This window comes from Aegilops tauschii, chromosome 1, assembly GCF_002575655.3.
Source record: "Aegilops tauschii subsp. strangulata cultivar AL8/78 chromosome 1, Aet v6.0, whole genome shotgun sequence".
NCBI classification, from domain to species: Eukaryota; Viridiplantae; Streptophyta; class Magnoliopsida; order Poales; family Poaceae; genus Aegilops; species Aegilops tauschii.
In genome coordinates this window covers 292,140,339-292,146,987 of record NC_053035.3, presented here as the reverse complement: position 1 = coordinate 292,146,987, position 6,649 = coordinate 292,140,339, and the positions used below count along the sequence as shown (strand labels likewise).

General features: G+C 39.2%; 1 long non-coding RNA gene across 4 annotated transcripts; it reads right to left on the bottom strand.

The window, feature by feature from the left end:
* Positions 1–1,264: 1,264 nt before the first annotated feature.
* On the bottom strand, positions 1,265–3,859 carry LOC109780388 (uncharacterized). Of its 4 annotated transcripts, none has more exons than XR_005761929.3 (5): positions 2,968–3,852; positions 2,740–2,857; positions 2,533–2,648; positions 1,940–2,053; positions 1,265–1,823 (listed from the first exon to the last, which is right to left on the bottom strand). It is a non-coding gene; the product is annotated as an uncharacterized lncRNA (long non-coding RNA). The 4 variants fall into 4 exon arrangements; XR_005761935.3 differs by having other exon boundaries at positions 2,594–2,648; positions 2,968–3,848; XR_005761928.3 differs by having other exon boundaries at positions 1,940–2,648; positions 2,968–3,859.
* Positions 3,860–6,649: the final 2,790 nt, after the last annotated feature.

Sequence of the window (6,649 nt, the reverse complement as noted above, 5' to 3'; positions counted from 1 at the left end):
ATAGCGGAACATGGATGCTCGTATTGGCTTTTACATATTCTATGAAGATCTTTATCGGTCAAACCGAATAACAACATACGTTGTTCCCTTTGTCATTGGTATGTTACTTGCCCGAGATTCGATCGTCGGTATCATCATACCTAGTTCAATCTCGTTACCAGCAAGTCTCTTTACTCGTTCTGTAATACATCATCCCGCAACTAACTCATTAGTTACATTGCTTGCAAGGCTTATAGTGATGTGCATTACCGAGAGGGTCCAGAGATACCTCTCCGATACTCGGAGTGACAAATCCTAATGTCGATCTATGCCAACTCAACAAACACCATCGGAGACACCTGTAGAGCATCTTTATAATCACCCAGTTACGTTGTGACGTTTGATAGCACACTAAGTGTTCCTCCGGTATTCGGGAGTTGCATAATCTCATAGTCATAGGAACATGTATAAGTCATGATGAAAGCAATAGAAATAAAACTAAATGATCATTAATGCTAAGATAACGGATGGGTCTTGTCCATCACATCATTCTCTAATGATGTGATCCCGTTCATCAAATGACAACACATGTCTATGGCTAGGAAACTTAACCATCTTCGATTAACGAGCTAGTCAAGTAGAGGCATACTAGGGACACTCTGTTTTGTCTATGTATTCACACATGTATCAAGTTTCCAGTTAATAAAATTCTAGCATGAATAATAAACATTTATCATGATACATGGAAATATAAATAACAACTTTATTATTGCCTCTAGGGCATATATCCTTCAGGTTCACCATACGTGCATGCTTCGGGAATCAAAAACTTTAACACAAGTATTCCTACCAATCCACAATTACTCACTAGAATGACTCTAATATCACCACTACAACAGGAACCCTCCTTTAGCAACGCACTGATGCGTTGTCGTATGTCCATGTAAGTGTTGCTAACGGCTACACCAACGGATTAGTATGCGTTGCCATTGGTGGAGTTGCAAGGGTCTACAACAACGCATATAGATGCGTTGGTAAACGATGTGAATAAGCGTTGCAAGTTAGCAACGTATAGAGTTAGAGTCCAACAACACTTCAAATGCGTTGGTGCCTAACATGCAAAAAAGAATTTCCAAAATGGACATAACAGGTCATTACAATGACGAGAGGCATTGATAATGGCCTCTAGAATTAATTTTATTTTATATATTTTCATGCATAATTATTAGGTCAATGTCGATAGTGCATATGAACCAAAATATATAGTAAATAAAAATATCTCTTATATTAAATCGGCTTTGTTGCATTACAAACAACACGCTCCAAAGATTACGTGACTTAAACTATTATCGATTCTTGGCCTTGCAATTGACACCTCTGCCTTTCTAAATCATAATGTTTGAAACATCAACTCTGGAAACGACATTCCAAAACGTAATGTGAAGCTATCTAGAAGTACGTAACCCCGTTCTTGACCTTCAGATAATATGAGACATGCATCATTTATTTACCTTGGCAATCTACAACAATAGAGAAATGATATCAGTAACGAGCCGTTAGATAAAATCAAGTTAATAGAGCAGTAAAATTTAGACGAGCAACATACGAAGGTTGAAGGTCATGTGATAATTAATTTTATCGCCTGACCAATAACTTTTAATCCTTTTTTAGTTGTCATATCAACAGATCATATTTTGCTAACATAGCATCAAACTCATACTGCTCAGAACTCATTACCAAGTTTGATACCATCACTTTTATATTCTTGTCGGTACTTTAGAGTGTAGCAAGAGCAACATTCTCGTTTTGATTTCCCAAGCTCTTTAAAATAATATAGTGCCAACCTATTACATATATAAAAGAAAGTAGATGAGAAAGATTTTCTAACATAAGCAATTTAAAACCTGCAAGAATCATGCATAACATAAACTTAATATGCAAAAAATCATGCATAACATACACTTGTTTGGTAGTTGCAGAAGTCACTGTTCTTGGTATGTGGTGGAACGGAAGACATCTATTGCTGTTATGTTTACCTTCTTGTCATGCATGTGCCCACCATACAAATTGCATCCTACACTTGTTAATAGAAGAAAAGGGTGCACACAAATCAGGGGAGCACACCATGTGTTCGAAATAACAGATGCTGCTTTGCTGTCCAAAGTGCATCTAAGTATTATGCGTTAGAGTAGGAGTTGCACAATTGCTTGTATTGTGTCTTCACTTTTTTATTATATCAATATTGAATTTCCAGGACAAAACTATTTTACAGATTAAATACAGAATACTGCTCAAAGTCTGAAGGTAGGTCCTTAAGTAAAAGATTCAGATTACACTGTTTTAAGAAGCATATGTATGCAATTCTGCATGGATATATCAAGAACTGAGCTACTTTTGTTGAACACAAAATTACAAAAAGAATATCAAAGCTTGAAGTTTGGTCCTTGAGTAAAATAAAATTTATACTGCATGATATTTCAGAAGCATATGTGGCCATACATATATCAAGAACAATAACAGAGCTGTTTATGTTTAATACAAAGTGCAAAATACCTCAAATCCTGAAGCTAGATATGTAGTACGCTATTTTTCAGAATGCGTCAAAATTGCTTACATCTATCTGAGCTAATAGACTTGACCTCGACCCCCTCGGTTTGCATCTGCCTCCACTTCCAATCCGATCATGGGACACGACAATTCTACGATTAGTACTGTAATTTCCATGACATGAGGAAAGGAGTGCAGCTGTCATATGCTTACTGCAGATGTGTACTTGTTGGCCTACTGAGAAGAGGAGGGCGAAAAGGAGACGACAATGCAGGGGAGGGTCCTTCGCTTCTGTGGGGAGAGAGAATAAATTGGCCACTGGGGAGAAGATCTGCAAGGAAGGCGCTGGAACAATTATCCACCCACCACTCCGACTACAAACTCGATCGAGCTAATTAATCACGGATTCATGGTTACATTCAGGAAGATTCATTGAGTTACCTGCACGTCCTGCGCTTTGACACCGAGGTGCTCGGCGATGAGGAATCTGAACTTGGAGGAGTGAAGGTTGGTGATGGAGCCAATCGCGCGGCACCCGGGGAACTCAGATATCTTCCATGCGAGGTAGGTGAGCACGTCAATGGGTTGGGGACGACGAGCTGCATCGCCTCCGTGGAGTACTCGATCACGCTTCCACTGGAGGCACGATCTACCAGTACAGGGCGAAGTTCCTCTGCAGCAACAACATGCAGAGGGCTCACCCGCGGCGTAGCTACGTGGAGAGAGGGCGGCAACAGACGACTCTGCTAGGTGGACAGAGAGATGGCGCGTCAAGGAGGAATGTGAACTTTGCGGCGGCGGGGTTCGTGATGAGTGGAGGCGTTGACGGGGAAGATGGAACCATGCGTGGTGGTCAAGTAGATGAGGGGCAGATTTTGTGGAACAACCGAGCAGTTTCAGTTTTTATTTTTAAATTAAATGGAGGGGAATCATTGACGTGGGAAAAATGGAGGGAAATAAGAGAAAAAGTGGCGGGACTGAATTCTGCTAACTTTTTTACAAACTTGTAAACTACTCCCTCCGTTCCTAAATGTAAGTCTTTTAAGAGATTTCAATACGGACTACATACGGAGCAAAATGAGTGAATCTACACTCTAAAATATGTCTATATACATCCGTATGTAGTTCCTATTGAAATCTCTAAAAAGACTTATATTTCGGAACCGAGGGAGTAATTGACATGTGAGTCTCAGAAAAACGAATTGACATGTTAAGAGAAAGGCAAACGTGAGGAAAAATACTCGAAGGTAAATAAGAGAGGGAGAGAAAAAAGTTCTGGATGCTTCTAGTTAAAACTAAAATTATTTTAAATTCTTTACAAATTGTTTAAATTATTCCCCCGCAAAAAATAGAATTGTTTAAACTATTGTATTATTACAAGTATTTGCAAATTTTAAAAAATTGCTCAAATGAAGAGCAAATCAATACAACTAACTTGAAAAAGGTAAATAAGATAGATAAATATGTCTTAAGGAAGATAAAACGGTTCTTAGCGGGTGATGCCAGCGTCCCCATGCCATTTGTTCAGTTGAGGCCAAAGTCGACAAGGTCAATTGAGTCATCATCAATGTCACCATCACCAGCCACCCTATTGGCTCTTTTTTCTACAATCGACCATGCCCTTAGGGTTTGGGGTTGACAGGAGACGATAGGATTGCAAGGAGGGAGAGCGGCAGGGAGCAGATAAGATGTGGCTTTGAGGTGGAGGTGAGAAAGGATGACGATACCACAAATTTGAGGGATGGTACTAGATTAGGAGGGTGTTGATGGTTAGCGAGTGTGACACATAGTAGTTAAGTGCTTGATTTTGATTCAAAGACAACATCGCCTCAAATATGTCTAGGTCGATATGAAAGTAAGCTAAGCCATTCATGGTCGAATGGAGGAAATGCATCTCCGTTTGTTTGATTCAGGTGAGAGGGGGCAAGAGTACGTACTCGGGGAGAAAGGGGCTTATATAGGTTAGGAACCAATAGAACCAGTTTGGAAAAACTTAAGCATTCAAGTAAAAATCATAACTAACTAAAATCATAACTAAGTAAAACAGTCCCTGGTCGGAAAGTGATGTGTGGACACACATCGGACTAAACCGACATGCGATACGGTGGATGGGTTGATCTCACTAAACATGGGACAATGGATGCTTATCGGACTACATATGGATCTGATCGGATTCGAGGTCAGCTACGGGAGGCCGGACTCGAGCTCGGATGGATATCAGATTGGACAGACCCAACCATGGGACGCAGTGATAGGTCATATGTGAGTCTCTAGTACATCATATACTGTGTCTTAACACCCGAGCTAGTGCATGTACTCGCGATTGTGACCAATCTTCTTTGGGCTGACCAAACGCTACTCCGTAACTGAGTAGTTATAAATGTCAGTTTCGGTCTTGTCCAGACCCATGCCACGAGACATGGTTGACCAAGACGGGATTTTCCCCTCCGGTCCGAAGAGATATACTCTGGGCCCCTCATATGATCCGATTGGGAGAAGCATGGCCATGTGACATGGATTATGAGACGCTTACATCCTACCCATGACATGCCCCAAAGGAGCCAAGAACCTAGACATTGTAACCTTGTTGCAGCCCAACCTCTTTCTCGTCCCATTAATACCAATCAATAAACTAGGTTATGATGGTGTCCACTTGTCGGAGAAGCAAAAATTGCACTAATGTTCATTACTTCAATAACCGTGTTTGTTCAATTTTTCTATTCGCCGACGCTTGCGGACAAGCGGACGTCGTCCGCTTGCATCTAGTCATGGGCTTCCCGAAACGTTGTTATAGGTTCCCGAAGGAGGTTGAGTGCCTCCTTTAGATCCTAATCAGTGGATCCATTGTCGACGATAAACATCTAAATAAAAAATATCCTTTAAAATGTGGAAACTTTTGGAAATTCCATGAATTTTTTTATATAGACGATGTTCAAAGTACACGATGAACAGTTAAATTCACTTTGAATTTATTGAAAACGCAAAATGAATGTCTTTGAAAAACACGATGAACATTTTTTTAATACACGATGAACATTTATGTTGTAACTGCTTTCTTTAAATAGACATTGATTTTTTTAAATACACAACTTATTTGCTTTTGTATATGGGTGAGCACTATTTAAAATTCCATGAACCTTTACAAAAAACATGAAAACTCTTTAAAATGACAAGAATATAGTTAGTTGCCTGAGAAAATATCCAATTATTATTTTGACCTATTTAAATAAAATTTAGTAATATAAAATATATATTAAAGTTTTGATGGCTTGATTTTTAATGAACATAAAGGTGGCAATCTCTTTTAGTGCAACGTAAAAGTAACAAAACAACTACTTCATACATCCAGTTTTTTTTTAAAAAACTACTTCGTACAAGTAGCATTATATTTTGAGAATTCATACAGGTAGCAATTTTTTTAGTAAAGTACAAGTAACGACTTTCTTTTTTTTAGAATGGAGTACAAATATCAAAAACCCGCAAAAAACAACTGCTCGACATTGAAAATTATTCAACGGCGGCCCGATTCACCGCTACTTCCCCGGTGCGCACCTCCGTGGGCCGTCGCTCTGTAAGGCCCAGCTGAGCGGAGTTGGTCCATTGTTCACAAGGAGGAATGTATAGATAGTGTGCTAATCTAAAATCTACCACGTTCTCTACGTGCCTCAGTTGGCTAACCTCTTTCTCTACAAAACCCGAGGTTGCAGGTTCGACTATGAGGTTGCCCATTTTTTATTTTTTATTTATTGTGTGCACGTATGGATGATGTCAGAACAAAAAGTAACTATACATATTGGATATAAATAATTTCTTATATCTTTACTACACATGTCTTACTAGACAAAGGTTCGGGCTTCATGTATACTGTATAATGATGGACGTACATGTGTAATACCATGGCAACGCATGGTTGCATCAGATAGCAACCGTTGTTGTTCATATGATCAGCAACACATTACCTTCCAACGCATATATGCGTAGCTAATTCAGCTAGTTTACGACACATCATTAGAACGTTGCAAAGCATGTGTTGCTAAAGGGGGGTTCTTGTTGTATATATCTTAAAAAAGGCAAGGAATCAAACTTCTCATATATTCAATGCTCTTTATGAAAGTTTTTATTA